The sequence below is a fragment of the Scyliorhinus torazame genome, chromosome 4 (assembly GCF_047496885.1).
Source record: "Scyliorhinus torazame isolate Kashiwa2021f chromosome 4, sScyTor2.1, whole genome shotgun sequence".
NCBI classification, from domain to species: domain Eukaryota; kingdom Metazoa; phylum Chordata; class Chondrichthyes; order Carcharhiniformes; family Scyliorhinidae; genus Scyliorhinus; species Scyliorhinus torazame.
Window position 1 is genome coordinate 52,458,998 of NC_092710.1, and position 22,957 is coordinate 52,481,954.

General features: G+C 40.0%; 19 non-coding genes across 19 annotated transcripts; all 19 read right to left on the bottom strand.

Annotated features, from left to right (window-relative positions):
- Nucleotides 1-1,060: 1,060 nt before the first annotated feature.
- trnat-ugu (transfer RNA threonine (anticodon UGU)) lies at nt 1,061-1,134 on the bottom strand. Its single transcript has one exon. It is a non-coding gene; the product is annotated as a tRNA-Thr (tRNA).
- Nucleotides 1,135-1,588: 454 nt separating this feature from the next.
- On the bottom strand, nt 1,589-1,661 carry trnak-uuu (transfer RNA lysine (anticodon UUU)). The gene has a single exon. It is a non-coding gene; the product is annotated as a tRNA-Lys (tRNA).
- Nucleotides 1,662-2,709: 1,048 nt separating this feature from the next.
- Nucleotides 2,710-2,783, bottom strand: trnat-ugu (transfer RNA threonine (anticodon UGU)). Its single transcript has one exon. It is a non-coding gene; the product is annotated as a tRNA-Thr (tRNA).
- A 1,587-nt stretch (nt 2,784-4,370) lies between these two features.
- Nucleotides 4,371-4,444, bottom strand: trnat-ugu (transfer RNA threonine (anticodon UGU)). The gene has a single exon. It is a non-coding gene; the product is annotated as a tRNA-Thr (tRNA).
- Nucleotides 4,445-4,897: 453 nt separating this feature from the next.
- trnak-uuu (transfer RNA lysine (anticodon UUU)) lies at nt 4,898-4,970 on the bottom strand. Its single transcript has one exon. It is a non-coding gene; the product is annotated as a tRNA-Lys (tRNA).
- Nucleotides 4,971-6,019: 1,049 nt separating this feature from the next.
- trnat-ugu (transfer RNA threonine (anticodon UGU)) lies at nt 6,020-6,093 on the bottom strand. The gene has a single exon. It is a non-coding gene; the product is annotated as a tRNA-Thr (tRNA).
- A 1,587-nt stretch (nt 6,094-7,680) lies between these two features.
- trnat-ugu (transfer RNA threonine (anticodon UGU)) lies at nt 7,681-7,754 on the bottom strand. Its single transcript has one exon. It is a non-coding gene; the product is annotated as a tRNA-Thr (tRNA).
- Nucleotides 7,755-8,207: 453 nt separating this feature from the next.
- On the bottom strand, nt 8,208-8,280 carry trnak-uuu (transfer RNA lysine (anticodon UUU)). The gene has a single exon. It is a non-coding gene; the product is annotated as a tRNA-Lys (tRNA).
- Nucleotides 8,281-9,329: 1,049 nt separating this feature from the next.
- On the bottom strand, nt 9,330-9,403 carry trnat-ugu (transfer RNA threonine (anticodon UGU)). The gene has a single exon. It is a non-coding gene; the product is annotated as a tRNA-Thr (tRNA).
- A 1,587-nt stretch (nt 9,404-10,990) lies between these two features.
- Nucleotides 10,991-11,064, bottom strand: trnat-ugu (transfer RNA threonine (anticodon UGU)). The gene has a single exon. It is a non-coding gene; the product is annotated as a tRNA-Thr (tRNA).
- A 453-nt stretch (nt 11,065-11,517) lies between these two features.
- On the bottom strand, nt 11,518-11,590 carry trnak-uuu (transfer RNA lysine (anticodon UUU)). Its single transcript has one exon. It is a non-coding gene; the product is annotated as a tRNA-Lys (tRNA).
- Nucleotides 11,591-12,639: 1,049 nt separating this feature from the next.
- trnat-ugu (transfer RNA threonine (anticodon UGU)) lies at nt 12,640-12,713 on the bottom strand. The gene has a single exon. It is a non-coding gene; the product is annotated as a tRNA-Thr (tRNA).
- A 1,587-nt stretch (nt 12,714-14,300) lies between these two features.
- Nucleotides 14,301-14,374, bottom strand: trnat-ugu (transfer RNA threonine (anticodon UGU)). The gene has a single exon. It is a non-coding gene; the product is annotated as a tRNA-Thr (tRNA).
- Nucleotides 14,375-14,827: 453 nt separating this feature from the next.
- trnak-uuu (transfer RNA lysine (anticodon UUU)) lies at nt 14,828-14,900 on the bottom strand. Its single transcript has one exon. It is a non-coding gene; the product is annotated as a tRNA-Lys (tRNA).
- Nucleotides 14,901-15,949: 1,049 nt separating this feature from the next.
- trnat-ugu (transfer RNA threonine (anticodon UGU)) lies at nt 15,950-16,023 on the bottom strand. The gene has a single exon. It is a non-coding gene; the product is annotated as a tRNA-Thr (tRNA).
- A 2,114-nt stretch (nt 16,024-18,137) lies between these two features.
- trnak-uuu (transfer RNA lysine (anticodon UUU)) lies at nt 18,138-18,210 on the bottom strand. Its single transcript has one exon. It is a non-coding gene; the product is annotated as a tRNA-Lys (tRNA).
- A 1,049-nt stretch (nt 18,211-19,259) lies between these two features.
- Nucleotides 19,260-19,333, bottom strand: trnat-ugu (transfer RNA threonine (anticodon UGU)). Its single transcript has one exon. It is a non-coding gene; the product is annotated as a tRNA-Thr (tRNA).
- Nucleotides 19,334-21,447: 2,114 nt separating this feature from the next.
- On the bottom strand, nt 21,448-21,520 carry trnak-uuu (transfer RNA lysine (anticodon UUU)). The gene has a single exon. It is a non-coding gene; the product is annotated as a tRNA-Lys (tRNA).
- A 1,049-nt stretch (nt 21,521-22,569) lies between these two features.
- Nucleotides 22,570-22,643, bottom strand: trnat-ugu (transfer RNA threonine (anticodon UGU)). Its single transcript has one exon. It is a non-coding gene; the product is annotated as a tRNA-Thr (tRNA).
- Between the last annotated feature and the right edge of the window lie 314 nt (nt 22,644-22,957).

A 22,957-nucleotide genomic window follows, 5' to 3' on the forward strand; every position in this document is an offset into this window, starting at 1 on the left:
CAATGTAAAAATGTTCTCATAGCTCACTTCAAAGTCTCATATTGTATCTTTTGAATTTCCTTCACTGGTCATTCAGCCTCTCCAGCTCATTTCCCTCGCAAGCAGACTGGCAGCCTCCCTTTGGTTTCCTTTCTCAAATTCTTCAACTTGGACTCGCATTTTACCAATGACTTGAGATGTGGCAACTGTTGATGCCCACGGACATGCACTGGGACTTCAAGACATTGAAGATTACGGTTAGTTCGCTGAGATATGAGTGGGAAGCTACAGAGCTACAGATTGTATTTTAAGAGGGGGAATAAAGGGTGTCATCTGTTGTTTGTTGTGGCAGAGTGTGAACGCAAGTAAGCTCATCTAGAAAACTAACAAATTATGCAAATCGCAAATTTCAGGGTGTCAATAGATCTGTCAACACCACATCTTCATGGAAAATGCCCAACAATTTATCCCGCCCGAATCATTCTTGCTAACATGCAGCAACATATATCGTCCAATAAAAAAGCAAATTACTGCGGATGTGAAATCTGAATTAAAACAGGAAATGATGGAAAATCTCAGTGGGTCTGGCAGCATCTGTGAAGAGAGAACCGAGCTAACGTTTCGAAGTTGGGTCACTCTTCATCAGAGTAAATCATTTAATCATTCAATCTTTGCTCACAGACATCGCTGACAAATATTCAACATGTTCCTACTGGATTTCCTGAGGTCAATCCTGCCGTGCATTCAAAGGAAAATACTGCACATGTTGTGAATGTGCATGAGAAACTAAAAATGATTGGATTAAAGCACATAACATTTGAGGATGTCTGTGGAGCCAAACACAAAGTTAATGTTTCAAATCCGTGTGATCCTTATTCAGAGCTGAAGCGAGGTTACATGCAATGGAGTAGATGAGGATAATGGAAGTTGCGTGAAAAATGGGAGATATGGAAATTTGACGTAAAACAGGGGAAAGCAACCTTGAAGGTCAGTACCACAGAAATGTTGTCAACATTTTCTGTGTTCACCATTAAATGAGAAGCATTCTTCACAGGTTACATGCTCTGACCTGTATGTACAAAGGTACTGCTGAGATTTGAACTCAGGATCTCCTGTTTACAAGACAGGTGCTTTAACCATCTAAGCCACAGCACCAATCTGCCAGAAAATTTTGCAAGTGTAGAACAGATTTCAATTGTTTTGATTAAACATCAGTATTGTTGATTTCTTCTGCTGACTTTGAGAGTGCAAATTAAAATATTCATTGTCACTGGGCTTTTGAAACTGTAAAGATTGCAGTTATTTCTGAAAGTTATTAATTTAAAAGCAGTTCTGCAGGAAAGGAGCATACAAACAGGAAATATTTTGCGAATTGGTAAGTGATTAAACATGGCCAGAAAACTATAGTGGTATAATGCAGGACAAGACCAGGAGAGAGTTTAAACATCAACTGAAAATCTAGCAAAAATTCTTGAAAATTCTGGACGGCTGTTGCAATTTGGCAAACACGACGTTGTCACGGTTCTTCCACTTTCCATAAAGCATCCTGCATTCTTTATTTTTATTTCCGACCGTTCATTGGGAAGCAAACGCCTTGAGCCAAAATCAAAGCCCTGACAGGGACTTGAACCCTGGACCCTCAGATTAAAAGTCTGATGCTCTACCGACTGAGCTACCAGGGCCCATTCAGAAAATGTTCTCATAGCTCACTTCAAAGTCTCATATTGTATCTTTTGAATTTCCTTCACTGGTCATTCAGCCTCTCCAGCTCATTTCCCTCGCAAGCAGACCGGCAGCCTCCCTTCGGCTTTCTTTCTCAAATTCTTCAACTTGGACTCGCATGTTACAAGTGACTTGTGATGTGACAACTGTTGTTACCCAGGGACATGCACTGGGACTTCAAGACATTGAAGATTATGTTTAGTTCGCTGAGATGTGAGTGGGAAGCTGCAGAGATACAGGTTGTATTTTGAGAGAGGTAATAAAGCGTGTCATCTGTTGTTTGTTGTGGCAGAGTGTGAACGCAAGTAAGCTCATCTAGTAAAGTAGCAAATTATGCAAATCGCAAATTTTCAGGGTGTAAATAGATCTGCAAATGCCACATCTTCATGGAAAACGCCCCATCCTTTATCCCGCCCAAATCGTTCTTGCTGACATGCAGCAACATATATCGTCCAATAAAAAGGCAAATTACTGCAGATGTGAAATCTGAAAAAAAACAGGAAATGATGGAAAATCTCAGTGGGTCTGGCAGCATCTGTGAAGAGAGAACCGAGCGAACGTTTCGAGGCTGCGTCACTCTTCATCAGAGTAAATCATTTAACCATTCAATCTTTGCTGACAGACATTCAACATGTTCCTACTGGATTTCCTGAGGTCAATCCTGTCGTGCATTCAAAGGAAAATACTGCACATGTTGTGAATGTGCATGAGAAACTAAAAATGATTGGATTAAAGCACATAACATTTGAGGATGTCTGTGGAGCCAAACACAAAGTTAATGTTTCAAATCCGTGTGATCCTTATTCAGAGCTGAAGCGAGGTTACATGCAATGGAGTAGATGAGGATAATGGAAGTTGTGTGAAAAATGGGAGATATGGAAATTTGACGTAAACAGGGGAAAGCAACCTTGAAGGTCAGTACCACAGAAATGTTGTCAACTTCTTCTGTGTTCACCATTAAATGAGAAGCATTCTTCACAGGTTACATGCTATGACCTGTATGTACAAAAGTACTGCTGAGATTTGAACTCAGGATTTCCTGTTTACAAGACAGGCGCTTTAACCATCTAAGCCACAGCACCAATCTGCCAGACAATTTTGCAAGTGTAGAACAGATTTCAATTGTTTTGATTAAACATCAGTATTGTTGATTTCTCCTGCTGACTTTGAGAGTGCAAATTAAAATATTCATTGTCACTGGGCTTTTGAAACTGTAAAGATTGCAGTTATTCTGAAAGTTATTAATTTAAAAGCAGTTCTGCAAGAAAGAAGTATACAAACAGGAAATATTTTGCGAATTGGTAAGTGATTAAACATGGCCAGAAAACTATAGTGATATCATGCAGGACAAGTCCAGGAGAGAGTTTAAACATCAACTGAAAATCTAGCAAAAATTCTTGAAAATTCTGGACGGCTGTTGCAATTTGGCAAACACGACGTTGTCACGGTTCTTCCACTTTCCATAAAGCATCCTGCATTCTTTATTTTTATTTCCGACCGTTCATTGGGAAGCAAACGCCTTGAGCCAAAATCTAAACCCTGACAGGGACCTGAACCCTGGACCATCAGATTAAAAGCCTGATGCTCTATCAACTGAGCTACCAAGGCCCAATGTACAAATGTGCTCATAGCTCACTTCAAAGTCTCATATTGTATCTTTTGAATTTCCTTCACTGGTCATTCAGCCTCTCCAGCTCATTTCCCTCGCAAGCAGACTGGCAGCATCCCTTTGGTTTCCTTTCTCAAATTCTTCAACTTGGACTCGCATTTTACCAATGACTTGAGATGTGGCAACTGTTGATGCCCACGGACATGCACTGGGACTTCAAGACATTGAAGATTACGGTTAGTTCGCTGAGATATGAGTGGGAAGCGACAGAGCTACAGATTGTATTTTAAGAGGGGGAATAAAGGGTGTCATCTGTTGTTTGTTGTGGCAGAGTGTGAACGCAAGTAAGCTCATCTAGAAAACTAACAAATTATGCAAATCGCAAATTTCAGGGTGTCAATAGATCTGTAAACACCACATCTTCATGGAAAATGCCCAACAATTTATCCCGCCCGAATCGTTCTTGCTAACATGCAGCAACATATATCGTCCAATAAAAAAGCAAATTACTGCGGATGTGAAATCTGAATTAAAACAGGAAATGATGGAAAATCTCAGTGGGTCTGGCAGCATCTGTGAAGAGAGAACCGAGCTAACGTTTCGAAGTTGGGTCACTCTTCATCAGAGTAAATCATTTAATCATTCAATCTTTGCTCACAGACATCGCTGACAAACATTCAAAATGTTCCTACTGGATTTCCTGAGGTCAATCCTGTTGTGCATTCAAAGGAAAATACTGCACATATTGTGAATGTGCATGAGAAACTAAAAATGATTGGATTAAAGCTCATAAAATTTGAGGATGTCTGTGGAGCCAAACACAAAGTTAATGTTTCAAATCCGTGTGATCCTTATTCAGAGCTGAAGCGAGGTTACATGCAATGGAGTAGATGAGGAAAATGGAAGTTGCGTGAAAAATGGGAGATATGGAAGTTTGACATAAAACAGGGGAAAGCAATCTTGAAGGTCAGTACCACAGAAATGTTGTCAACATTTTCTGTGTTTACCATTGAATGAGGAGGATTCTTCGCAGGCTACATGCTTTGACCTGAATGTATAAAGGTACTGCTGAGATTTGAATTCAGGATCTCCTGTTTACAAGACAGGCACTTTAACCATCTAAGCCACAGCACCAATCTGCAAGACAGGCTTGCAAGTGTGGAACAGATTTCAATTGCTTCGATTAAACATCAGTATTGTTGATTTCTCCTGCTGACTTTGAGAGTGCAAATTAAAATATTCATCGACACTGGGCTTTTGAAACTGTAAAAATTGCAGTTATTCTGAAAGTTATTAATTTAAAAGCAGTTCTGCAAGAAAGAAGTATACAAACAGGAAATATTTTGCGAATTGGTAAGTGATTAAACATGGCCAGAAAACTATAGTGAAATCATGCAGGACAAGTCCAGGAGAGAGTTTAAACATCAACTGAAAATCTAGCAAAAATTCTTGAAAATTCTGGACGGCTGTTGCAATTTGGCAAACACGACGTTGTCACGGTTCTTCCACTTTCCATAAAGCATCCTGCATTCTTTATTTTTATTTCCGACCGTTCATTGGGAAGCAAACGCCTTGAGCCAAAATCAAAGCCCTGACAGGGACTTGAACCCTGGACCCTCAGATTAAAAGCCTGATGCTCTACCGACTGAGCTACCAGGGCCCATTCAGAAAATGTTCTCATAGCTCACTTCAAAGTCTCATATTGTATCTTTTGAATTTCCTTCACTGGTCATTCAGCCTCTCCAGCTCATTTCCCTCGCAAGCAGACCGGCAGCCTCCCTTCGGCTTTCTTTCTCAAATTCTTCAACTTGGACTCGCATGTTACAAGTGACTTGTGATGTGACAACTGTTGTTACCCAGGGACATGCACTGGGACTTCAAGACATTGAAGATTATGTTTAGTTCGCTGAGATGTGAGTGGGAAGCTGCAGAGATACAGGTTGTATTTTGAGAGAGGTAATAAAGCGTGTCATCTGTTGTTTGTTGTGGCAGAGTGTGAACGCAAGTAAGCTCATCTAGTAAAGTAGCAAATTATGCAAATCGCAAATTTTCAGGGTGTAAATAGATCTGCAAATGCCACATCTTCATGGAAAACGCCCCATCCTTTATCCCGCCCAAATCGTTCTTGCTGACATGCAGCAACATATATCGTCCAATAAAAAGGCAAATTACTGCAGATGTGAAATCTGAAAAAAAACAGGAAATGATGGAAAATCTCAGTGGGTCTGGCAGCATCTGTGAAGAGAGAACCGAGCGAACGTTTCGAGGCTGCGTCACTCTTCATCAGAGTAAATCATTTAACCATTCAATCTTTGCTGACAGACATTCAACATGTTCCGACTGGATTTCCTGAGGTCAATCCTGTCGTGCATTCAAAGGAAAATACTGCACATGTTGTGAATGTGCATGAGAAACTAAAAATGATTGGATTAAAGCACATAACATTTGAGGATGTCTGTGGAGCCAAACACAAAGTTAATGTTTCAAATCCGTGTGATCCTTATTCAGAGCTGAAGCGAGGTTACATGCAATGGAGTAGATGAGGATAATGGAAGTTGCGTGAAAAATGGGAGATATGGAAATTTGACGTAAAACATGGGAAAGCAACCTTGAAGGTCAGTACCACAGAAATGTTGTCAACTTTTTCTGTGTTCACCATTAAATGAGAAGCATTCTTCACAGGTTACATGCGTTGACCTGTATGTACAAAGGTACTGCTGAGATTTGAACTCAGGATTTCCTGTTTACAAGACAGGCGCTTTAACCATCTAAGCCACAGCACCAATCTGCCAGACAATTTTGCAAGTGTAGAACAGATTTCAATTGTTTTGATTAAACATCAGTATTGTTGATTTCTCCTGCTGACTTTGAGAGTGCAAATTAAAATATTCATTGTCACTGGGCTTTTGAAACTGTAAAGATTGCAGTTATTCTGAAAGTTATTAATTTAAAAGCAGTTCTGCAAGAAAGAAGTATACAAACAGGAAATATTTTGCGAATTGGTAAGTGATTAAACATGGCCAGAAAACTATAGTGATATCATGCAGGACAAGTCCAGGAGAGAGTTTAAACATCAACTGAAAATCTAGCAAAAATTCTTGAAAATTCTGGACGGCTGTTGCAATTTGGCAAACACGACGTTGTCACGGTTCTTCCACTTTCCATAAAGCATCCTGCATTCTTTATTTTTATTTCCGACCGTTCATTGGGAAGCAAACGCCTTGAGCCAAAATCAAAACCCTGACAGGGACCTGAACCCTGGACCATCAGATTAAAAGCCTGATGCTCTATCAACTGAGCTACCAAGGCCCAATGTACAAATGTGCTCATAGCTCACTTCAAAGTCTCATATTGTATCTTTTGAATTTCCTTCACTGGTCATTCAGCCTCTCCAGCTCATTTCCCTCGCAAGCAGACTGGCAGCATCCCTTTGGTTTCCTTTCTCAAATTCTTCAACTTGGACTCGCATTTTACCAATGACTTGAGATGTGGCAACTGTTGATGCCCACGGACATGCACTGGGACTTCAAGACATTGAAGATTACGGTTAGTTCGCTGAGATATGAGTGGGAAGCGACAGAGCTACAGATTGTATTTTAAGAGGGGGAATAAAGGGTGTCATCTGTTGTTTGTTGTGGCAGAGTGTGAACGCAAGTAAGCTCATCTAGAAAACTAACAAATTATGCAAATCGCAAATTTCAGGGTGTCAATAGATCTGTAAACACCACATCTTCATGGAAAATGCCCAACAATTTATCCCGCCCGAATCGTTCTTGCTAACATGCAGCAACATATATCGTCCAATAAAAAAGCAAATTACTGCGGATGTGAAATCTGAATTAAAACAGGAAATGATGGAAAATCTCAGTGGGTCTGGCAGCATCTGTGAAGAGAGAACCGAGCTAACGTTTCGAAGTTGGGTCACTCTTCATCAGAGTAAATCATTTAATCATTCAATCTTTGCTCACAGACATCGCTGACAAACATTCAAAATGTTCCTACTGGATTTCCTGAGGTCAATCCTGTTGTGCATTCAAAGGAAAATACTGCACATATTGTGAATGTGCATGAGAAACTAAAAATGATTGGATTAAAGCTCATAAAATTTGAGGATGTCTGTGGAGCCAAACACAAAGTTAATGTTTCAAATCCGTGTGATCCTTATTCAGAGCTGAAGCGAGGTTACATGCAATGGAGTAGATGAGGAAAATGGAAGTTGCGTGAAAAATGGGAGATATGGAAGTTTGACATAAAACAGGGGAAAGCAATCTTGAAGGTCAGTACCACAGAAATGTTGTCAACATTTTCTGTGTTTACCATTGAATGAGGAGGATTCTTCACAGGCTACATGCTTTGACCTGAATGTATAAAGGTACTGCTGAGATTTGAATTCAGGATCTCCTGTTTACAAGACAGGCACTTTAACCATCTAAGCCACAGCACCAATCTGCAAGACAGGCTTGCAAGTGTGGAACAGATTTCAATTGCTTCGATTAAACATCAGTATTGTTGATTTCTCCTGCTGACTTTGAGAGTGCAAATTAAAATATTCATCGACACTGGGCTTTTGAAACTGTAAAAATTGCAGTTATTCTGAAAGTTATTAATTTAAAAGCAGTTCTGCAAGAAAGAAGTATACAAACAGGAAATATTTTGCGAATTGGTAAGTGATTAAACATGGCCAGAAAACTATAGTGAAATCATGCAGGACAAGTCCAGGAGAGAGTTTAAACATCAACTGAAAATCTAGCAAAAATTCTTGAAAATTCTGGACGGCTGTTGCAATTTGGCAAACACGACGTTGTCACGGTTCTTCCACTTTCCATAAAGCATCCTGCATTCTTTATTTTTATTTCCGACCGTTCATTGGGAAGCAAACGCCTTGAGCCAAAATCAAAGCCCTGACAGGGACTTGAACCCTGGACCCTCAGATTAAAAGTCTGATGCTCTACCGACTGAGCTACCAGGGCCCATTCAGAAAATGTTCTCATAGCTCACTTCAAAGTCTCATATTGTATCTTTTGAATTTCCTTCACTGGTCATTCAGCCTCTCCAGCTCATTTCCCTCGCAAGCAGACCGGCAGCCTCCCTTCGGCTTTCTTTCTCAAATTCTTCAACTTGGACTCGCATGTTACAAGTGACTTGTGATGTGACAACTGTTGTTACCCAGGGACATGCACTGGGACTTCAAGACATTGAAGATTATGTTTAGTTCGCTGAGATGTGAGTGGGAAGCTGCAGAGATACAGGTTGTATTTTGAGAGAGGTAATAAAGCGTGTCATCTGTTGTTTGTTGTGGCAGAGTGTGAACGCAAGTAAGCTCATCTAGTAAAGTAGCAAATTATGCAAATCGCAAATTTTCAGGGTGTAAATAGATCTGCAAATGCCACATCTTCATGGAAAACGCCCCATCCTTTATCCCGCCCAAATCGTTCTTGCTGACATGCAGCAACATATATCGTCCAATAAAAAGGCAAATTACTGCAGATGTGAAATCTGAAAAAAAACAGGAAATGATGGAAAATCTCAGTGGGTCTGGCAGCATCTGTGAAGAGAGAACCGAGCGAACGTTTCGAGGCTGCGTCACTCTTCATCAGAGTAAATCATTTAACCATTCAATCTTTGCTGACAGACATTCAACATGTTCCGACTGGATTTCCTGAGGTCAATCCTGTCGTGCATTCAAAGGAAAATACTGCACATGTTGTGAATGTGCATGAGAAACTAAAAATGATTGGATTAAAGCACATAACATTTGAGGATGTCTGTGGAGCCAAACACAAAGTTAATGTTTCAAATCCGTGTGATCCTTATTCAGAGCTGAAGCGAGGTTACATGCAATGGAGTAGATGAGGATAATGGAAGTTGCGTGAAAAATGGGAGATATGGAAATTTGACGTAAAACATGGGAAAGCAACCTTGAAGGTCAGTACCACAGAAATGTTGTCAACTTTTTCTGTGTTCACCATTAAATGAGAAGCATTCTTCACAGGTTACATGCGTTGACCTGTATGTACAAAGGTACTGCTGAGATTTGAACTCAGGATTTCCTGTTTACAAGACAGGCGCTTTAACCATCTAAGCCACAGCACCAATCTGCCAGACAATTTTGCAAGTGTAGAACAGATTTCAATTGTTTTGATTAAACATCAGTATTGTTGATTTCTCCTGCTGACTTTGAGAGTGCAAATTAAAATATTCATTGTCACTGGGCTTTTGAAACTGTAAAGATTGCAGTTATTCTGAAAGTTATTAATTTAAAAGCAGTTCTGCAAGAAAGAAGTATACAAACAGGAAATATTTTGCGAATTGGTAAGTGATTAAACATGGCCAGAAAACTATAGTGATATCATGCAGGACAAGTCCAGGAGAGAGTTTAAACATCAACTGAAAATCTAGCAAAAATTCTTGAAAATTCTGGACGGCTGTTGCAATTTGGCAAACACGACGTTGTCACGGTTCTTCCACTTTCCAGAAAGCATCCTGCATTCTTTATTTTTATTTCCGACCGTTCATTGGGAAGCAAACGCCTTGAGCCAAAATCAAAACCCTCACAGGGACCTGAACCCTGGACCATCAGATTAAAAGCCTGATGCTCTATCAACTGAGCTACCAAGGCCCAATGTACAAATGTGCTCATAGCTCACTTCAAAGTCTCATATTGTATCTTTTGAATTTCCTTCACTGGTCATTCAGCCTCTCCAGCTCATTTCCCTCGCAAGCAGACTGGCAGCATCCCTTTGGTTTCCTTTCTCAAATTCTTCAACTTGGACTCGCATTTTACCAATGACTTGAGATGTGGCAACTGTTGATGCCCACGGACATGCACTGGGACTTCAAGACATTGAAGATTACGGTTAGTTCGCTGAGATATGAGTGGGAAGCGACAGAGCTACAGATTGTATTTTAAGAGGGGGAATAAAGGGTGTCATCTGTTGTTTGTTGTGGCAGAGTGTGAACGCAAGTAAGCTCATCTAGAAAACTAACAAATTATGCAAATCGCAAATTTCAGGGTGTCAATAGATCTGTAAACACCACATCTTCATGGAAAATGCCCAACAATTTATCCCGCCCGAATCGTTCTTGCTAACATGCAGCAACATATATCGTCCAATAAAAAAGCAAATTACTGCGGATGTGAAATCTGAATTAAAACAGGAAATGATGGAAAATCTCAGTGGGTCTGGCAGCATCTGTGAAGAGAGAACCGAGCTAACGTTTCGAAGTTGGGTCACTCTTCATCAGAGTAAATCATTTAATCATTCAATCTTTGCTCACAGACATCGCTGACAAACATTCAAAATGTTCCTACTGGATTTCCTGAGGTCAATCCTGTTGTGCATTCAAAGGAAAATACTGCACATATTGTGAATGTGCATGAGAAACTAAAAATGATTGGATTAAAGCTCATAAAATTTGAGGATGTCTGTGGAGCCAAACACAAAGTTAATGTTTCAAATCCGTGTGATCCTAATTCAGAGCTGAAGCGAGGTTACATGCAATGGAGTAGATGAGGAAAATGGAAGTTGCGTGAAAAATGGGAGATATGGAAGTTTGACATAAAACAGGGGAAAGCAATCTTGAAGGTCAGTACCACAGAAATGTTGTCAACATTTTCTGTGTTTACCATTGAATGAGGAGGATTCTTCACAGGCTACATGCTTTGACCTGAATGTATAAAGGTACTGCTGAGATTTGAATTCAGGATCTCCTGTTTACAAGACAGGCACTTTAACCATCTAAGCCACAGCACCAATCTGCAAGACAGGCTTGCAAGTGTGGAACAGATTTCAATTGCTTCGATTAAACATCAGTATTGTTGATTTCTCCTGCTGACTTTGAGAGTGCAAATTAAAATATTCATCGACACTGGGCTTTTGAAACTGTAAAAATTGCAATTATTCTGAAAGTTATTAATTTAAAAGCAGTTCTGCAAGAAAGAAGTATACAAACAGGAAATATTTTGCGAATTGGTAAGTGATTAAACATGGCCAGAAAACTATAGTGATATCATGCAGGACAAGTCCAGGAGAGAGTTTAAACATCAACTGAAAATCTAGCAAAAATTCTTGAAAATTCTGGACGGCTGTTGCAATTTGGCAAACACGACGTTGTCACGGTTCTTCCACTTTCCATAAAGCATCCTGCATTCTTTATTTTTATTTCCGACCGTTCATTGGGAAGCAAACGCCTTGAGCCAAAATCAAAGCCCTGACAGGGACTTGAACCCTGGACCCTCAGATTAAAAGTCTGATGCTCTACCGACTGAGCTACCAGGGCCCATTCAGAAAATGTTCTCATAGCTCACTTCAAAGTCTCATATTGTATCTTTTGAATTTCCTTCACTGGTCATTCAGCCTCTCCAGCTCATTTCCCTCGCAAGCAGACCGGCAGCCTCCCTTCGGCTTTCTTTCTCAAATTCTTCAACTTGGACTCGCATGTTACAAGTGACTTGTGATGTGACAACTGTTGTTACCCAGGGACATGCACTGGGACTTCAAGACATTGAAGATTATGTTTAGTTCGCTGAGATGTGAGTGGGAAGCTGCAGAGATACAGGTTGAATTTTGAGAGAGGTAATAAAGCGTGTCATCTGTTGTTTGTTGTGGCAGAGTGTGAACGCAAGTAAGCTCATCTAGTAAAGTAGCAAATTATGCAAATCGCAAATTTTCAGGGTGTAAATAGATCTGCAAATGCCACATCTTCATGGAAAACGCCCCATCCTTTATCCCGCCCAAATCGTTCTTGCTGACATGCAGCAACATATATCGTCCAATAAAAAGGCAAATTACTGCAGATGTGAAATCTGAAAAAAAACAGGAAATGATGGAAAATCTCAGTGGGTCTGGCAGCATCTGTGAAGAGAGAACCGAGCGAACGTTTCGAGGCTGCGTCACTCTTCATCAGAGTAAATCATTTAACCATTCAATCTTTGCTGACAGACATTCAACATGTTCCTACTGGATTTCCTGAGGTCAATCCTGTCGTGCATTCAAAGGAAAATACTGCACATGTTGTGAATGTGCATGAGAAACTAAAAATGATTGGATTAAAGCACATAACATTTGAGGATGTCTGTGGAGCCAAACACAAAGTTAATGTTTCAAATCCGTGTGATCCTTATTCAGAGCTGAAGCGAGGTTACATGCAATGGAGTAGATGAGGATAATGGAAGTTGCGTGAAAAATGGGAGATATGGAAATTTGACGTAAAACAGGGGAAAGCAACCTTGAAGGTCAGTACCACAGAAATGTTGTCAACTTTTTCTGTGTTCACCATTAAATGAGAAGCATTCTTCAAAGGTTACATGCTTTGACCTGTATGTACAAAGGTACTGCTGAGATTTTAACTCAGGATTTCCTGTTTACAAGACAGGCGCTTTAACCATCTAAGCCACAGCACCAATCTGCCAGACAATTTTGCAAGTGTAGAACAGATTTCAATTGTTTTGATTAAACATCAGTATTGTTGATTTCTCCTGCTGACTTTGAGAGTGCAAATTAAAATATTCATTGTCACTGGGCTTTTGAAACTGTAAAGATTGCAGTTATTCTGAAAGTTATTAATTTAAAAGCAGTTCTGCAAGAAAGAAGTATACAAACAGGAAATATTTTGCGAATTGGTAAGTGATTAAACATGGCCAGAAAACTATAGTGATATCATGCAGGACAAGTCCAGGAGAGAGTTTAAACATCAACTGAAAATCTAGCAAAAATTCTTGAAAATTCTGGACGGCTGTTGCAATTTGGCAAACACGACGTTGTCACGGTTCTTCCACTTTCCATAAAGCATCCTGCATTCTTTATTTTTATTTCCGACCGTTCATTGGGAAGCAAACGCCTTGAGCCAAAATCAAAACCCTGACAGGGACCTGAACCCTGGACCATCAGATTAAAAGCCTGATGCTCTATCAACTGAGCTACCAGGGCCCAAAGTACAAACGTTCTCATAGCTCACTTCAAAGTCTCATATTGTATCTTTTGAATTTCCTTCACTGGTCATTCAGCCTCTCCAGCTCATTTCCCTCGCAAGCAGACTGGCAGCATCCCTTTGGTTTCCTTTCTCAAATTCTTCAACTTGGACTCGCATTTTACCAATGACTTGAGATGTGGCAACTGTTGATGCCCACGGACATGCACTGGGACTTCAAGACATTGAAGATTACGGTTAGTTCGCTGAGATATGAGTGGGAAGCGACAGAGCTACAGATTGTATTTTAAGAGGGGGAATAAAGGGTGTCATCTGTTGTTTGTTGTGGCAGAGTGTGAACGCAAGTAAGCTCATCTAGAAAACTAACAAATTATGCAAATCGCAAATTTCAGGGTGTCAATAGATCTGTAAACACCACATCTTCATGGAAAATGCCCAACAATTTATCCCGCCCGAATCGTTCTTGCTAACATGCAGCAACATATATCGTCCAATAAAAAAGCAAATTACTGCGGATGTGAAATCTGAATTAAAACAGGAAATGATGGAAAATCTCAGTGGGTCTGGCAGCATCTGTGAAGAGAGAACCGAGCTAACGTTTCGAAGTTGGGTCACTCTTCATCAGAGTAAATCATTTAATCATTCAATCTTTGCTCACAGACATCGCTGACAAACATTCAAAATGTTCCTACTGGATTTCCTGAGGTCAATCCTGTTGTGCATTCAAAGGAAAATACTGCACATATTGTGAATGTGCATGAGAAACTAAAAATGATTGGATTAAAGCTCATAAAATTTGAGGATGTCTGTGGAGCCAAACACAAAGTTAATGTTTCAAATCCGTGTGATCCTTATTCAGAGCTGAAGCGAGGTTACATGCAATGGAGTAGATGAGGAAAATGGAAGTTGCGTGAAAAATGGGAGATATGGAAGTTTGACATAAAACAGGGGAAAGCAATCTTGAAGGTCAGTACCACAGAAATGTTGTCAACATTTTCTGTGTTTACCATTGAATGAGGAGGATTCTTCACAGGCTACATGCTTTGACCTGAATGTATAAAGGTACTGCTGAGATTTGAATTCAGGATCTCCTGTTTACAAGACAGGCACTTTAACCATCTAAGCCACAGCACCAATCTGCAAGACAGGCTTGCAAGTGTGGAACAGATTTCAATTGCTTCGATTAAACATCAGTATTGTTGATTTCTCCTGCTGACTTTGAGAGTGCAAATTAAAATATTCATCGACACTGGGCTTTTGAAACTGTAAAAATTACAGTTATTCTGAAAGTTATTAATTTAAAAGCAGTTCTGCAAGAAAGAAGTATACAAACAGGAAATATTTTGCGAATTGGTAAGTGATTAAACATGGCCAGAAAACTATAGTGATATCATGCAGGACAAGTCCAGGAGAGAGTTTAAACATCAACTGAAAATCTAGCAAAAATTCTTGTAAATTCTGGACGGCTGTTGCAATTTGGAAAACACGACGTTGTCACGGTTCTTCCACTTTCCATAAAGCATCCTGCATTCTTTATTTTTATTTCCGACCGTTCATTGGGAAGCAAACGCCTTGAGCCAAAATCAAAGCCCTGACAGGGACTTGAACCCTGGACCCTCAGATTAAAAGTCTGATGCTTTACCGACTGAGCTACCAGGGCCCATTCTGGAAATGTTCTCATAGCTCACTTCAAAGTCTCATATTGTATCTTTTGAATTTCCTTCACTGGTCATTCAGCCTCTCCAGCTCATTTCCCTCGCAAGCAGACCGGCAGCCTCCCTTCGGCTTTCTTTCTCAAATTCTTCAACTTGGACTCGCATGTTACAAGTGACTTGTGATGTGACAACTGTTGTTACCCAGGGACATGCACTGGGACTTCAAGACATTGAAGATTATGTTTAGTTCGCTGAGATGTGAGTGGGAAGCTGCAGAGATACAGGTTGAATTTTGAGAGAGGTAATAAAGCGTGTCATCTGTTGTTTGTTGTGGCAGAGTGTGAACGCAAGTAAGCTCATCTAGTAAAGTAGCAAATTATGCAAATCGCAAATTTTCAGGGTGTAAATAGATCTGCAAATGCCACATCTTCATGGAAAACGCCCCATCCTTTATCCCGCCCAAATCGTTCTTGCTGACATGCAGCAACATATATCGTCCAATAAAAAGGCAAATTACTGCAGATGTGAAATCTGAAAAAAAACAGGAAATGATGGAAAATCTCAGTGGGTCTGGCAGCATCTGTGAAGAGAGAACCGAGCGAACGTTTCGAGGCTGCGTCACTCTTCATCAGAGTAAATCATTTAACCATTCAATCTTTGCTGACAGACATTCAACATGTTCCTACTGGATTTCCTGAGGTCAATCCTGTCGTGCATTCAAAGGAAAATACTGCACATGTTGGGAATGTGCATGAGAAACTAAAAATGATTGGATTAAAGCACATAACATTTGAGGATGTCTGTGGAGCCAAACACAAAGTTAATGTTTCAAATCCGTGTGATCCTTATTCAGAGCTGAAGCGAGGTTAGATGCAATGGAGTAGATGAGGATAATGGAAGTTGCGTGAAAAATGTGAGATATGGAAATTTGACGTAAAACAGGGGAAAGCAACCTTGAAGGTCAGTACCACAGAAATGTTGCCAACTTTTTCTGTGTTCACCATTAAATGAGAAGCATTCTTCACAGGTTACATGCTTTGATCTGTATGTACAAAGGTACTGCTGAGATTTGAATTCAGGATTTCCTGTTTACAAGACAGGCGCTTTAACCATCTAAGCCACAGCACCAATCTGCCAGACAAGTTTGCAAGTGTAGAACAGATTTCAATTGTTTTGATTAAACATCAGTATTGTTGATTTCTCCTGCTGACTTTGAGAGTGCAAATTAAAATATTCATTGTCACTGGGCTTTTGAAACTGTAAAGATTGCAGTTATTCTGAAAGTTATTAATTTAAAAGCAGTTCTGCAAGAAAGAAGTATACAAACAGGAAATATTTTGCGAATTGGTAAGTGATTAAACATGGCCAGAAAACTATAGTGATATCATGCAGGACAAGTCCAGGAGAGAGTTTAAACATCAACTGAAAATCTAGCAAAAATTCTTGAAAATTCTGGACGGCTGTTGCAATTTGGCAAACACGACGTTGTCACGGTTCTTCCACTTTCCATAAAGCATCCTGCATTCTTTATTTTTATTTCCGACCGTTCATTGGGAAGCAAACGCCTTGAGCCAAAATCAAAACCCTAACAGGGACCTGAACCCTGGACCATCAGATTAAAAGCCTGATGCTCTATCAACTGAGCTACCAGGGCCCAATCTACAAACATTCTCATAGCTCACTTCAAAGTCTCATATTGTATCTTTTGAATTTCCTTCACTGGTCATTCAGCCTCTCCAGCTCATTTCCCTCGCAAGCAGACTGGCAGCATCCCTTTGGTTTCCTTTCTCAAATTCTTCAACTTGGACTCGCATTTTACCAATGACTTGAGATGTGGCAACTGTTGATGCCCACGGACATGCACTGGGACTTCAAGACATTGAAGATTACGGTTAGTTCGCTGAGATATGAGTGGGAAGCGACAGAGCTACAGATTGTATTTTAAGAGGGGGAATAAAGGGTGTCATCTGTTGTTTGTTGTGGCAGAGTGTGAACGCAAGTAAGCTCATCTAGAAAACTAACAAATTATGCAAATCGCAAATTTCAGGGTGTCAATAGATCTGTCAACACCACATCTTCATGGAAAATGCCCAACAATTTATCCCGCCCGAATCATTCTTGCTAACATGGAGCAAAATATATCGTCCAATAAAAAAGCAAATTACTGCGGATGTGAAATCTGAATTAAAACAGGAAATGATGGAAAATCTCAGTGGGTCTGGCAGCATCTGTGAAGAGAGAACCGAGCTAACGTTTCGAAGTTGGGTCACTCTTCATCAGAGTAAATCATTTAATCATTCAATCTTTGCTCACAGACATCGCTGACAAACATTTAAAAGGTTCCTACTGGATTTCCTGAGGTCAATCCTGTCGTGCATTCAAAGGAAAGTACTGCACATATTGTGAATCTGCATGAGAAACTAAAAATGCTTGGGTGAAAGCTCATAAAATTTGAGGATGTCTGTGGAGCCAAACACAAAGTTAATGTTTCAAATCCGTGTGATCCTTATTCAGAGCTGAAGCGAGGTTACATGTAATGGAGTAGATGAGGAAAATGGAAGTTGCGTGAAAAATGGGAGATATGGAAGTTTGACATAAAACAGGGGAAAGCAATCTTGAAGGTCAGTACCACAGAAATGTTGTCAACATTTTCTGTGTTTACCATTGAATGAGGAGAAATTTTCACAGGCTACATGCTTTGACCTGAATGTATAAAGGTACTGCTGAGATTTGAATTCAGAATCATCTGTTTATAAGACAGGCACTTTAACCATCTAAGCCACAGCACCAATCTGCAAGACAGGCTTGCAAGTGTGGAACAGATTTCAATTGCTTCGATTAAACATCAGTATTGTTGATTTCTCCTGCTGACTTTGAGAGTGCAAATTAAAATATTCATCGGCACTGGGCTTTTGAAACTGTAAAAATTGCAGTTATTCTGAAAGTTATTAATTTAAAAGCAGTTCTGCAAGAAAGAAGTATACAAACAGGAAATATTTTGCGAATTGGTAAGTGATTAAACATGGCCAGAAAACTATAGTGATATCATGCAGGACAAGTCCAGGAGAGAGTTTAAACATCAACTGAAAATCTAGCAAAAATTCTTGAAAAATCTGGACGGCTGTTGCAATTTGGCAAACACGACGTTGTCACGGTTCTTCCACTTTCCATAAAGCATCCTGCATTCTTTATTTTTATTTCCGACCGTTCATTGGGAAGCAAACGCCTTGAGCCAAAATCAAAGCCCTGACAGGGACTTGAACCCTGGACCCTCAGATTAAAAGTCTGATGCTCTACCGACTGAGCTACCAGGGCCCATTCTGAAAATGTTCTCACAGCTCACTTCAAAGTCTCATATTGTATCTTTTGAATTTTCTTCACTGGTCATTCAGCCTCTCCAGCTCATTTCCCTCGCAAGCAGACCGGCAGCCTCCCTTCGGCTTTCTTTCTCAAATTCTTCAACTTGGACTCGCATTTTACCAATGACCTGTGATGTGACAACTGTTGTTACCCAGGGACATGCACTGGGACTTCAAGACATTGAAGATTATGTTTAGTTCGCTGAGATGTGAGTGGAAAGCTGCAGAGATACAGGTTGTATTTTGAGAGAGGTAATAAAGCGTGTCATCTGTTGTTTGTTGTGGCAGAGTGTGAACGCAAGTAAGCTCATCTAGTAAAGTAGCAAATTATGCAAATCGCAAATTTTCAGGGTGTAAATAGATCTGCAAATGCCACATCTTCATGGAAAACGCCCCATCCTTTATCCCGCCCAAATCGTTCTTGCTGACATGCAGCAACATATATCGTCCAATAAAAAGGCAAATTACTGCAGATGTGAAATCTGAAAAAAAACAGGAAATGATGGAAAATCTCAGTGGGTCTGGCAGCATCTGTGAAGAGAGAACCGAGCGAACGTTTCAAGGCTGCGTCACTCTTCATCAGAGTAAATCATTTAACCATTCAATCTTTGCTGACAGACATTCAACATGTTCCTACTGGATTTCCTGAGGTCAATCCTGTCGTGCATTCAAAGGAAAATACTGCACATGTTGTGAATGTGCATGAGAAACTAAAAATGATTGGATTAAAGCACATAACATTTGAGGATGTCTGTGGAGCCAAACACAAAGTTAATGTTTCAAATCCGTGTGATCCTTATTCAGAGCTGAAGCGAGGTTACATGCAATGGAGTAGATGAGGATAATGGAAGTTGCGTGAAAAATGGGAGATATGGAAATTTGACGTAAAACAGGGGAAAGCAACCTTGAAGGTCAGTACCACAGAAATGTTGTCAACTTTTTCTGTGTTCACCATTAAATGAGAAGCATTCTTCACAGGTTACATGCTTTGACCTGTATGTACAAAGGTACTGCTGAGATTTTAACTCAGGATTTCCTGTTTACAAGACAAGCGCTTTAACCATCTAAGCCACAGCACCAATCTGCCAGACAATTTTGCAAGTGTAGAACAGATTTCAATTGTTTTGATTAAACATCAGTATTGTTGATTTCTCCTGCTGACTTTGAGAGTGCAAATTAAAATATTCATTGTCACTGGGCTTTTGAAACTGTAAAGATTGCAGTTATTCTGAAAGTTATTAATTTAAAAGCAGTTCTGCAAGAAAGAAGTATACAAACAGGAAATATTTTGCGAATTGGTAAGTGATTAAACATGGCCAGAAAACTATAGTGATATCATGCAGGACAAGTCCAGGAGAGAGTTTAAACATCAACTGAAAATCTAGCAAAAATTCTTGAAAATTCTGGACGGCTGTTGCAATTTGGCAAACACGACGTTGTCACGGTTCTTCCACTTTCCATAAAGCATCCTGCATTCTTTATTTTTATTTCCGACCGTTCATTGGGATGCAAACGCCTTGAGTCAAAATCAAAACCCTGACAGGGACCTGAACCCTGGACCATCAGATTAAAAGCCTGATGCTCTATCAACTAAGCTACCAAGGCCCAATGTACAAATGTGCTCATAGCTCACTTCAAAGTCTCATATTGTATCTTTTGAATTTCCTTCACTGGTCATTCAGCCTCTCCAGCTCATTTCCCTCGCAAGCAGACTGGCAGCATCCCTTTGGTTTCCTTTCTCAAATTCTTCAACTTGGACTCGCATTTTACCAATGACTTGAGATGTGGCAACTGTTGATGCCCACGGACATGCACTGGGACTTCAAGACATTGAAGATTACGGTTAGTTCGCTGAGATATGAGTGGGAAGCGACAGAGCTACAGATTGTATTTTAAGAGGGGGAATAAAGGGTGTCATCTGTTGTTTGTTGTGGCAGAGTGTGAACGCAAGTAAGCTCATCTTGAAAACTAACAAATTATGCAAATCGCAAATTTCAGGGTGTCAATAGATCTGTCAACACCACATCTTCATGGAAAATGCCCAACAATTTATCCCGCCCGAATCATTCTTGCTAACATGGAGCAAAATATATCGTCCAATAAAAAAGCAAATTACTGCGGATGTGAAATCTGAATTAAAACAGGAAATGATGGAAAATCTCAGTGGGTCTGGCAGCATCTGTGAAGAGAGAACCGAGCTAACGTTTCGAAGTTGGGTCACTCTTCATCAGAGTAAATCATTTAATCATTCAATCTTTGCTCACAGACATCGCTGACAAACATTTAAAAGGTTCCTACTGGATTTCCTGAGGTCAATCCTGTCGTGCATTCAAAGGAAAGTACTGCACATATTGTGAATCTGCATGAGAAACTAAAAATGCTTGGGTGAAAGCTCATAAAATTTGAGGATGTCTGTGGAGCCAAACACAAAGTTAATGTTTCAAATCCGTGTGATCCTTATTCAGAGCTGAAGCGAGGTTACATGTAATGGAGTAGATGAGGAAAATGGAAGTTGCGTGAAAAATGGGAGATATGGAAGTTTGACATAAAACAGGGGAAAGCAATCTTGAAGGTCAGTACCACAGAAATGTTGTCAACATTTTCTGTGTTTACCATTGAATGAGGAGAAATCTTCACAGGCTACATGCTTTGACCTGAATGTATAAAGGTACTGCTGAGATTTGAATTCAGAATCATCTGTTTATAAGACAGGCACTTTAACCATCTAAGCCACAGCACCAATCTGCAAGACAGGCTTGCAAGTGTGGAACAGATTTCAATTGCTTCGATTAAACATCAGTATTGTTGATTTCTCCTGCTGACTTTGAGAGTGCAAATTAAAATATTCATCGGCACTGGGCTTTTGAAACTCTAAAAATTGCAGTTATTCTGAAAGTTATTAATTTAAAAGCAGTTCTGCAAGAAAGAAGTATACAAACAGGAAATATTTTGCGAATTGGTAAGTGATTAAACATGGCCAGAAAACTATAGTGATATCATGCAGGACAAGTCCAGGAGAGAGTTTAAACATCAACTGAAAATCTAGCAAAAATTCTTGAAAAATCTGGACGGCTGTTGCAATTTGGCAAACACGACGTTGTCACGGTTCTTCCACTTTCCATAAAGCATCCTGCATTCTTTATTTTTATTTCCGACCGTTCATTGGGAAGCAAACGCCTTGAGCCAAAATCAAAGCCCTGACAGGGACTTGAACCCTAGACCCTCAGATTAAAAGTCTGATGCTCTACCGACTGAGCTACCAGGGCCCATTCTGAAAATGTTCTCACAGCTCACTTCAAAGTCTCATATTGTATCTTTTGAATTTTCTTCACTGGTCATTCAGCCTCTCCAGCTCATTTCCCTCGCAAGCAGACCGGCAGCCTCCCTTCGGCTTTCTTTCTCAAATTCTTCAACTTGGACTCGCATGTTACAAGTGACTTGTGATGTGACAACTGTTGTTACCCAGGGACATGCACTGGGACTTCAAGACATTGAAGATTATGTTTAGTTCGCTGAGATGTGAGTGGGAAGCTGCAGAGATACAGGTTGTATTTTGAGAGAGGTAATAAAGCGTGTCATCTGTTGTTTGTTGTGGCAGAGTGTGAACGCAAGTAAGCTCATCTAGTAAAGTAGCAAATTATGCAAATCGCAAATTTTCAGGGTGTAAATAGATCTGCAAATGCCACATCTTCATGGAAAACGCCCCATCCTTTATCCCGCCCAAATCGTTCTTGCTGACATGCAGCAACATATATCGTCCAATAAAAAGGCAAATTACTGCAGATGTGAAATCTGAAAAAAAACAGGAAATGATGGAAAATCTCAGTGGGTCTGGCAGCATCTGTGAAGAGAGAACCGAGCGAACGTTTTGAGGCTGCGTCACTCTTCATCAGAGTAAATCATTTAACCATTCAATCTTTGCTGACAGACATTCAACATGTTCCTACTGGATTTCCTGAGGTCAATCCTGTCGTGCATTCAAAGGAAAATACTGCACATGTTGTGAATGTGCATGAGAAACTAAAAATGATTGGATTAAAGCACATAACATTTGAGGATGTCTGTGGAGCCAAACACAAAGTTAATGTTTCAAATCCGTGTGATCCTTATTCAGAGCTGAAGCGAGGTTACATGCAATGGAGTAGATGAGGATAATGGAAGTTGCGTGAAAAATGGGAGATATGGAAGTTTGACGTAAAACAGTGGAAAGCAACCTTGAAGGTCAGTACCACAGAAATGTTGTCAACATTTTCTGTGTTCACCATTAAATGAGAAGCATTCTTCACAGGTTACATGCTTTGACCTGTATGTACAAAGGTACTGCTGAGATTTGAACTCAGGATCTCCTGTTTACAAAACAGGCGCTTTAACCATCTAAGCCACAGCACCAATCTGCCAGACAGTTTTGCAAGTGTAGAACAGATTTCAATTGTTTTGATTAAACATCAGTATTGTTGATTTCTCCTGCTGACTTTGAGAGTGCAAATTAAAATATTCATCGTCACTGGGCTTTTGAAACTGTAAAGATAGCAGTTATTTCTGAAAGTTATTAATTTAAAAGCAGTTCTGCAGGAAAGGAGCATACAAACAGGAAATATTTTGCGAATTGCTAAGTGATTAAACATGGCCAGAAAACTATAGTGGTATAATGCAGGACAAGACCAGGAGAGAGTTTAAACATCAACTGAAAATCTAGCAAAAAT